Source organism: Ursus maritimus, unplaced genomic scaffold (assembly GCF_017311325.1).
Source record: "Ursus maritimus isolate PB19 unplaced genomic scaffold, ASM1731132v1 scaffold_13, whole genome shotgun sequence".
Classification (NCBI taxonomy): Eukaryota; Metazoa; Chordata; class Mammalia; order Carnivora; family Ursidae; genus Ursus; species Ursus maritimus.
In genome coordinates, this window is record NW_024423675.1 from 43,969,883 (window position 1) to 43,977,447 (window position 7,565).

The 7,565-nt window shown below is 42.2% G+C and overlaps 1 pseudogene; it reads right to left on the bottom strand.

The window, feature by feature from the left end:
• Positions 1–412: 412 nt before the first annotated feature.
• On the bottom strand, positions 413–1,085 carry LOC103663368 (annotated as a pseudogene).
• Positions 1,086–7,565: the final 6,480 nt, after the last annotated feature.

The following is a 7,565-nucleotide window of genomic DNA, read 5'->3' on the forward strand; positions in this document are numbered from 1 at the left end:
TCAGACAGAGCATCTCCCTAAGGTACTGGGGTTTGGGCTCCACCAGTCCATTGGATGACCAGCGGGTGCCAGTTGCACCGAGGAAGCAGGGCCCAGGGGTTTATATTGCAGGTTCTGGAGCCATGCCAGCTCCCCACTTGCTAGTTACAGAACTCCCCAACAAGTCACTTCAGCTCCTTAGCCTTAATCCCCTCATCTGCAAGGTGGAGAAAACAGCAGCACCCACCCCAGAGGGTACTTGTGAGGGTCACGTGAAGCAAGGCATGTCAAGTGCTTAGAGTAACATCGGCCCAGTGGACATGCCCATTGAATATTTTCCTTTTCTTCTTTTTACCACGTTACATTATTATTGTCTCTAGTATTTTCTCCTTCCCAAATAGAAATTCACATCCTCTATAATGTTGCTCTCGAGTCAGCCATTCTGCAAAGTCGCCACTTGCACGTTTCCGAAATCATCATCTTCTTCATGTGTTTTCTGCAAACTGACTGTGGGTCCAGAATGAACAGATAATGACCTTTCTATCTGGCGTGGTGACATCATCTGTATTGTTAATTCTGCTAGGTAGATGGCTTCATATTCCCGAAGCTGATGGACAAATCCAGCATTAGAGTTAATACAAAATCTTCTTTCTTGAACATAAGCCAAAGCATCTCTGTACCTCACTCCGAATGTTCCCATAACGTGTGCGGTAACAGAGGCAGCACCCCTGGAGATCCCTGCATTTCCACGGACAAGAACTTTTCCTCCAGTTTGTACGCTTCCATCAATAAATTCTTTAGTCATGGGAAAATAACATATTGTATTTTCAACTGGGTCATCTGCAATATCAAAGACTAAATATCTAAATAATTATTGAAAGGTTGGTTTAACAAAGTTTGTTTCAATATTTTGTCTTAGGCATATTATAGGGATTATTCCATATTTCTGTAGTATAGGCAGCTTGCTTTTCATAGCAGAAGAATATGGGCCTAAAAACAATCCAGGTAAAATTTCCTGCAACACTCTTCTCATAGGGTAGGTCCATTGCTTGGGCGTCTTCTTTGCACTGTGGGAATAAGGGGACCCCAAGCTTCACGTCCTCCATGGTCCGGGCCCTGGGGCTTGTGGGTGGGGTGGGAGTTATCCAGCCCCCTGATGCTTGCCCGGGCTGCCAGTGGCAGAGAGAGGAAGGAGGGCGAGTGGACCGGAGGACTGCAGAAGGGAGTAGGCTTACAACTAACACACGAAGACCGAAGGGTCCCAGCGACTCTGGTGGTGATGGCAGCGACAGCGGGGACGAAGAGGGTTGGGTGGCTCATACCAGGTGCCATGCTGCTGCCGTCTCCCTCCCCCTTAGTCTCCGTGCCCCTCAGGCCCCACGGGCTCAGGCACAAGTGAGAGCCTTACCAAATATTTTCATTAGTTACGCCTGAACAAGCTATCTCCAGAAAGTGCCACTTGGAGCTCAGTGCTCAGATTTATCTTAAAGAGGAGAGAAGTGCAAATTAGAAACCAAGTCTGAGGTTGAATAGAGCTATTTTAAGACCTCTGATATTATTTAGACCCAATATGTTATTTCTCCCAGTTCCATATACCAATAGTCACTTTATCGCACACATACCCTGCCCCTCCAGAACCCGCCACCCACACACGGGTATGTACATGTTCATGAGCTGATGAGATCTGGTGAGTTAAAAATTAGGCTACAGACAAGGAAGTTGGGTTCTTGGTAGATTTTCCCACTAATTCTGTTAAAATGTATATAGGCACTACTGCTTAAATTATTAGCTAAAGTTATGATAACAAGGGAGGACTTTAAATCTGGTATCTCTCACTCATGGTCTAATCAGGACATTCTAGGAAATGCATCCACACGCCACTCCAGAGTGACATAACCCAGACGAATGAGAGGGTCCTGTGAGGCGTTTTGTGGTCTTAGTAGGAAGTTTGGAATGTGAGTGGAAGGACATGGTGTGCATGGAAATAACCTTGCAGATGACTTCGATGACTTCAGCCGTAGCAAAACTCCAAGGGCAGAGGGATACTCTACACAGGACGCTGTAGTTGACGCTGGACTCTCCATAGGGCCTTTTATGAGAACTTTGCTGTTTTTATCTCTTCGTGTGTTCTTTTTTCAGCTATATTGAGATCTGAACGATGGTTAAAACAATTGTTTAAAACACAGTGCACTACCCCTGTCACAGTGAAATCGAAGTTGTATTTTCAGTCTATATTTAAAATCGTATCCTTTCATTGAACAGAATTGATTCACTTAGACTTGTGATGCTTTAATGAATACGTTGGTCTACTTTTGAGGCACTTGGAATATTTATAAAAGGTAATGTCAGATGGGAAAAAAAACAGTACTAAATAAACACTACTATTCACACTCACATCTCCTCCATATCATGTCTGAGAAATTTCTTCTCAAATTAACCCCCATGGAGTAAAAGTCTGTGTAAACAGAAGGACTTTGCACCTTACCTGAAAGGTCAGCTGGCTGGAGCGCTGTGAGCTTGGCAGCAAACCTCTTCGTCAAGGACCTTCCCATAAGAAAAGCTTCATCTTCATCTCAATTCAAGTGACATGAACAGGACTTGGCTTCCATCATAGACCCAGAATTCAGCGATGCTTCCAAAGGATCCTGCTAGTGCTGATGATGGTGGCGCCGGTGAGGATGGCCGGAGGGCTGTGAAACATGTTACATCTTCCCACGCGCTTGCACGTGCCATCTCACTATCGAAATGTGCAACCTCATAGAGTAGGAAATTCATATGCAAAGTTGTTTTTTTTTTTCAGGTAAAAAAAAGACCTATCATTCAGTCTGGGTTGGTGAATTTCTCACATCAAAAGAACTTAAAAATGTGTTTGAACATACCTCGAAAGAATCCAATTTTAACATTTTTCAATGTGCTATCCAGACTAGTAAAAATACCAGCAACCCTGATTTGGGCCACAGAACACCCAAGTCATTCAAACACAACATACTGTCTACCCTTCTACTGACTCTGCCGTAAGAAGAAGTGACAGGCAATAACAGTCCTCATCAGTGACTGGTAGGCGGGGACTCGTGCTGCAGCTGCATTATTCTAAGGGAATCTGATTTTTCCCCAGAAGAAAATTCAGGAATGTGATTATTTCCTGTCCATCTCTTCCCTGAGTCATCGGACGGTACCCATTTTCTGTTCTCAAGTGGAAATACTTGCTTAACTGTGCGTTTGGCAGAGTACAAAGTATGTTTCTGAACAGAAGTGCCTATTGGGTCTTCTCTATGACCATGATACAGTTCAAAAGAACTTTGTTCAGGATCAGCTAATTTTTTTTCTTTCTTTCTCTTCTTCCCCTTCCCGCTCCCCCCCCAACCATTGTTGGAGTGTCACATGGGCATCTCTCTCATCTCTCAGATTGATGGCATCGTCTAGGACTTCCCACATAGACAAGATAAACGAAAGGCTTCCATGGACAGGTATGTAACTGTGGAGACAGCAGTGCTGCAGAAGAGGCCTCCAGATCAGAGAGAATGTCTGTCCCACAGTCAACTCTCTGGCTCCACAGTCACCTTTGACATGACTTGCTGAATAGGAGTTTGTTTTCCAATTTCCATGGTTCAGCCATAGGCCATGCAAAGTAAATACTAGTAAATGAGCAACAGTATGTTCAAAGGAACGTACGACTAGAATCCCTCCTCCTTTGGAAGACAGTTTGGGTTGCATTCACATGTGAATCAATCTGTTTGGGGTCTTTGAAGTGACTTTGATTAAGACTTGTAGCCCAATAGTAGTGAAATGGGCAGGGTCATCAAAAGAACTGGCAGTTCCAGTATGGACACTCAGCCTGTGTACCACATCCAGAAAGAGCCCCAGGTAATGGCCTTACAGGCAGAAGGCTTTCAGCTTCAGAAAAACAAACCAGGAGCTCACGCTCCATGGAGGTTTGCATGGAAGTGAGTTTTGTTTGAAGAAAAATTCCATGAGATTTCATGTTTCTCCAGACCAGCTTTGAACTAAATTAATTTGTAGTCCATTAAAATTTTTAAGTGCTCTTTAATAAGCAGAAAGCAATAATTTTCCTTTAAAAAGCAGGCAGTTTATATATTTTCAATAGACATAATCTGTTTACGAATAAAACCAAAAAATAATAATGCTCCAAATTTCAGGAACCACATAAAATCAAATATAGCACACGAAACTCTCCTTAATTGTATTGGAAATGCTAATATGAATGAATATTTAAATTTTGTAAGATTGTTGATTTGTAGATTCAACAATCTTTTAGGAGAAGAAGAAAAACAACAATTTGTTGAATGACTAAAATTTCTATCTCCTTCACCTCAAAAGAAGAATCTTTTTTGTTTGTTTGTTTAAAGATTTTATTTATTTATTTGAGAGAGAGAAGGAGAGAGTGAGAGAGCACAAGCAGGGGGAGCAGCAGAGGGAGAGGGAGAAGCAGACTCCCTGCCAAGCAGGGAACACCACAGGGGGCTCGATCCCAGGACCCTGAGATCATGACCCGAGCTGAAGGCAGACACTTAACCGACTGAGTCACCCAGGCGCCCCTCAAAAGAAGAATCTTGAAAATAATTTCAGAACCTGTTCCTTTGCCTTTTGTCTTGAATTCAAGTTACTATAAAATTTGCGTCTGCTTCATTCATGTTCTCCAATTTAACTTAATGTTTTCTTCACTTTAAAATGCCTTCTACTGCTTACTCCGACAAACTGAAATTACCTTTTGATTCTGAAACATAGTTTAATTTTGGAAGCCCAACAAAAAGGAAATAATTGAGGCCAGTAGTATATCTGTCATAGTGGCAACAACATAGGCTTTGGGGTCAGACAGAAACTAATAACTAAGTGACCTGGGTCAGTTTCTTCACCTTTTAGGCCTTAGTTTCACTATCTGAAAAATGGGACCATGATACTTCTTGTTGAGTTGCTCTGAAGATTAGAGATGAAAAAGTACCAAACCATTAACATGCAGTTATTTGTTTAACAATGGCATTTATTAGTATTAAATTTCTTAGGTCTGTTTTCTAATTTTCATCAGCTGTACTTCCAGTCCAGTTTCCTTTTAGGCTGGTGCTGTTTGGGCTTGGGGCACTACTATGTTTCATGCACATATTTCCAGTTTTCATGGGATTTGAACCATAAATATACAAATACATGATTGATTTTTAAATTAATTTCCCTTAGGGTTGGTCACTTACACTATGAATAATTATGATGAATGTATTCTAGAATAGTAATTTGAAATGGATGTGAAAAGCAGACTTTGTAATTATTACCTTAAAGTAGAATGAGGACAAACACACTCCCTTCTAACAAGAATATTATCACCCAATTGATTCAGAAAGAGGCAGAATTCTCTGGCTAGTGTGGGGAAATCACAGTCTCTTTTCCTGGGCTGCACAGAGCTGAAAGTCGTTGCACTCTCCATCTTCCTGGTAAGACTCTGGTTCTTTTCAGCTCTGACCAAAAAGGGCAAGTGACACTGTTCTTAGCAAATTTCATTTTCTAAAAAAAAAAAAGGAAAGATCCGTCCACATTGTAGGAAGACAGATTGGCTGATTTTTTATTAATCTTTAGGAGATACTGAGGGCCCCAGGTGAATAATACTCTGAATAAACCATACAGCTACTGAGCAGGTCTTACATGGCGAGCTGAAGCTTTGGCCCTCTGAGTCTACCAAGATGAAACCCAGCAGCGTTGATGGCTAAGGTCCCCCTGGGCACACTGTATAAAGCAAACTTGGATCAAAGGGTTACTGGGTGCATGTTTGCATTGAATTTATGAAGGGTGAGAAAAGTTAGGATGCTTCAGGCTTTTCATAGAATAATATGCCAGGTGAAGTCATGATGACACAGTGAGTATTTCCAGACTCTCTTCCCCCATGTTTGAGCTCATGGGTTTGTCCTTATCAATGCCAGCTAACACATGTTTAAAAAGATCTACTTTCTACTTTTATCCCAACACTCCTTTAAAAAGCAAAATATTCCAAATTACCACTAAAAGTTCAGAAGGAAAAGATAAGACAATAAGGAGGCATCATCCTTTATACGCTTTTCTAATGAAGTAAGAAATGTTGGGAAAGTTCTCTTGATGTGGCAGAGACCAGAGTCTAGGAAAGATTCATGAAAGCAGAACATTTAGAGAAAAAAACTAGTAAAACAAGAATCAGAAGAAACAAAGACGCCCCTCCACAAAGTAACCAATACTCAAGAGAAAAGAAAGGAGAATAAGAACAGAGATTTTATAGACTGGTGTGGCCTCCTGTCATCTTCTAAAGCCAAGAGAATGGGGAAAGTTCCCATACAAAGGAGAAACGGGGAGAGAGAGCGCTTTTGCTGGTGGGGTTGTATCACAGCGATGACTTGTTCCAGCCATTACCTATAAAAAAAGAAAGCCATAGGGCACCTGCGTGGCTCCGTTGGTTAAGCATCTACCTTCAGCTCAGGTCATGATCCCAGGGTCCCAGCATTGGGTTCCCTGCTCCTCAGAGAGCCTGCTTCTCCCTCTGCCTGTAGCTTGTGCTCTCTCTCTGTCAAATAAATAAATAAAATCTGAAGAAGAAGAAGGAGGAGGAGGTGGAGGAGGAGGAGGAGGAGGAGGAGGAGAAGGAGGAGGAGGAGGAGAAAGCCATGCTTTGTTTACTTGTCCATGTGCATCATTAGCTCCAAGAACATTTCTAATAGAATTTTATTTGACAATTACACTTATCATTTCTAACTGGTAACCATTCATACTTAGTGGAAACCTAATTAACGTTTGCTGCTGAAGCCAACATTACCATAAAATAATCCCTGATTCTAATGATCCTTGGTAGTTCTGGCTTTTTCAGATAATGTTTGAATTTGAAATGTCTGATTATGACCTATGTCCTGTAACATGAATTGTTGATTACATTGGATTTGATCTGTGGTTCAGATGTGGCTCCCTCTTACTTGGTTCAATACCTATCTATGGTTTTCAAAATTATCTCACATGCCTTATTTTTACAATGAAATACATAATATGCTGATTATATGGGTGAGTAAACTGAGGCACAAAAGAGTGGCCAAGCCAGGACTTCTGGCTCCAAATCTAATACTCCTTCCACCCAATATACAAATTGAATGCCCCGGCTATGACACATGCCTTCCAGAAGTCCGCAAAAACACGCAATGGTGACTGTTAGTGGGATTGAGTGAGCAGAACCGCATAACACTGCCCCAGATGTCTTACTAAGATGATCCTAAAAAATGACTTCAAGGATTGGCAGGGCCACCATCCTTCCATGCATGAATGATGTGACACCACTGATTGACACAAACCCAGCTCAGACCTCGGGAAGAGTGGGGGCAAGACAAGCCAAGTCACAATCCAAATTAGTGCAGCCGCTCCAGCAGCTCGAGGAACACAATGTGGTCTTTGACTAACCTTTCAAAGCCCCATGTAGCTGGAGCTCTGATGGTGCTTGTTCAAGAAGAGCAGGGCGGGGCTGAGCTGACAGCCTGGAACATTGACCAACACGCTGCAACTGACGTGTAAATCACCCTCTGACTTGGGGTCTCGAACTAAGACAAGGAAATGTCATCTCTAGATTTGGCCCA